Here is a 2,602-nt window from a genome sequence, read left to right as displayed (position 1 = left end):
CTTCTTTAAACACTGATTGAAGGTAACATCAATAAGGGATCATAGCTTCACCTGGACAGTCTGTCATGTAAAGAGCGGGTGTTCCTAATGTTTTGTACACTCAGTGTATATGTTGTGTATTAAGTAGGGTTGCAAAATCCCGGGAACTTTAAATAAATTCCTTGGTTTCCCCAGAAATCCTGGTTGGAGGATTCAGGATTTCCTGCCTGTTCCCTTCTGATTCCGGGAATCCTCAAACTGGGATTTCAGGAAAACCAGGGACTTCCCAGAATTGTGCAACCCTACATTAGTATTAAGATCTATTTCTGTACCTATACAATCTTTAATGCTGTTAACAGGACGTGTCAGATTCTCCATTTTGAGATGGGAGGCTCTGTGAGTAGTGGACGGCATTGCTAATGGTGAAAAACATGTTTTCCTTCTCTTCCTTAGGGTAGTAGCCACCTCTGAACAGAGACTCCAGTACTGAGGTATTACACTGGGCCAGGAACACCTGGTGTCCCAACTCGTTATAATCCTTACAGACATCCTTCAATGCATAAACCCCTGCTGTGTCCAGAAACAGCACGGGCTGCAGTCTATAACCACAGAGTGAAAGTTGACTTGATTTGGTAGGAAGATTTTGGTGGCGGTGGTCAACTCTGTCTCTTTATTAATCTTAGTCCTGCCCTCCTCTCCTGCTGTCATGGCTACTTCTTCCTGTTTCGTCCTCTGTTTCTACAGCTTCCTCTGCTTGACCTTCTCCTTGACGGGATTCAGGCCCAGGCAGCGGTACAGAGCCGTCTTGAACAGGCTCTGGTTGGCGTAGTACATGGTCGCCTCGTAGCGGAAGATGGCCACCCCAGGCTGGGTCTGCAGGTCCTTGTAGGATGCCAGGTCCATATAAAGCTCCCATTGGCCGGCCTAGCCCAGCTCTAAGGCCTGTGCTCTCTAAGTGCCCCCCAACACACAGAAGGCTGAGACCATCACCCTAACCAGCAGGCCTAGCTCTGTGTTTACTTTTTACAGTAGTGTTCCCCAGGCCCAGTCTAGTGTTGTTACCGTGACTCTCTGTGAGGTACCCTTCCAGGGCCAGCTCCCTATCCACCACCTGGCCCACCAGCAGGCACAGCACCCGAAGATGCCCACAGAGATGTGGCGTCAGGTGCCAAGCAGGGTATAGATGATGCTGGAGTAGGAGGTGTAGAGGCCGTAGATAGAGTCCTGGCCCGCCAGCAGAGAGTAGGCGATGGACTGGGGCACCAGCAGGATGCCCACTATCAACCCAAACATGACGTCAACCAGGATCCAGTCTCTGAGTTGGTAGCCAATTAGGATGGGGATGAACCCCAGAACCTGGGCCTTGGCTCGCTCTGAACTGCATGTGCACGGCTTTTTTAGTTGGTGTGAAACAGCTGCCTTCCAGTTTTCCTGCTTCTTCTCCCTTCTCTTCAGCACTAAAGGGACGTGTGGTCCACTCTTCGCTCCCTCATCTGCTGAGGCACAGCAGTCTTCTTCAGCCATCATACCAGGCCCACCTTGTCCCCTTTTGATAGAAAAAGTCAGTTAAAGTCAAGACCCAGCAGGCACATTTGATTCCTTAGAAGTTGTTGGAATCACACATTTTTGGTTTCGTATTGGTTCTGAGAACGAAGCCATACATTTCCTGACCTGTAAAACTAAATGTTTTTAAAACGTTCTGAGAACGGAAGTGAACAATTCACCTTCATTTTTTGGGGGGTTTGAGGGAGATACTGAGAACGTTTTACTATGGTTCCCTGAAAGTTTTCCTGGGAGGTTTTATTAGCGTAAATGAGAACATACATTATAGGTTTCTTGGAGGTTTTCACTGAACGTTGCAATAAGACTGCTACCTTATTTTCTCTTTTGAACTCCAAAACACAGATAGGACATTTGCTTAGTAATTAATCATGCAAACACATTTATTTCCTTATTGTGGCATGGCGTCAGTGAGTTGAACCTATCATCTTTTGAACCTATAATCTTTTTATATTTTCGTAACAACTACTCCACAGACTCTTTTGCAACTTGGGGATAAGAAGTTTTACAGCCCTTGAAAATAATGAATACGCTCTTGGAATCTTTTTAGATTTGTCCAGTGTTTGACATGATTGATCATGAAATATGACTTTCTAAATTGCATTATTGCAGTTTTCATGATCATACATGTAATTGGTTATGTTAATGATAGAGAACAATGTGTTTATGCAAATGACTGTGCATCTACCAGGGCCAAGCTATCCTGTGGTGTGTCACAGGGTTGGATAATCTGACCTTTCTTATTCCTAATCTATATCAATGACCTTGCCACTGCGTCTTCTACCATACTTCACATGCTCTTTGCTGATAATACCAATTTTATCACACAATAATTTTGATTCAGTAATTTCTGAATGGTCCAGATCATTTGTTTATTTTTAAAATGTGTTTTTTTTTAAATCCAACTTTACTGTATTCACTACTAAGAAATATCTCTCTCTCTTTCAATTGGTGGGAATGAAATGGAACAAGTCACATCCACTAGATTCCTCTGAGTTCTAATTGATAACTTATTCTGGAAAAAATAATGTACAATTTGTCTGTAGCAAAGTGATGAAAATCG

At 43.9% G+C, this 2,602-nt stretch overlaps 1 pseudogene; it reads right to left on the bottom strand.

Moving 5' to 3' along the window:
* Nucleotides 1-331: 331 nt before the first annotated feature.
* Nucleotides 332-1,503, bottom strand: LOC135527221 (sulfate transporter-like; annotated as a pseudogene).
* Nucleotides 1,504-2,602: the final 1,099 nt, after the last annotated feature.

The sequence above is a fragment of the Oncorhynchus masou genome, chromosome 32 (genome assembly GCF_036934945.1).
Source record: "Oncorhynchus masou masou isolate Uvic2021 chromosome 32, UVic_Omas_1.1, whole genome shotgun sequence".
NCBI lineage: Eukaryota > Metazoa > Chordata > Actinopteri > Salmoniformes > Salmonidae > Oncorhynchus > Oncorhynchus masou.
Note: the sequence above shows the minus strand (reverse complement) of the source record. Positions and strands in the feature narration are given on the sequence as shown.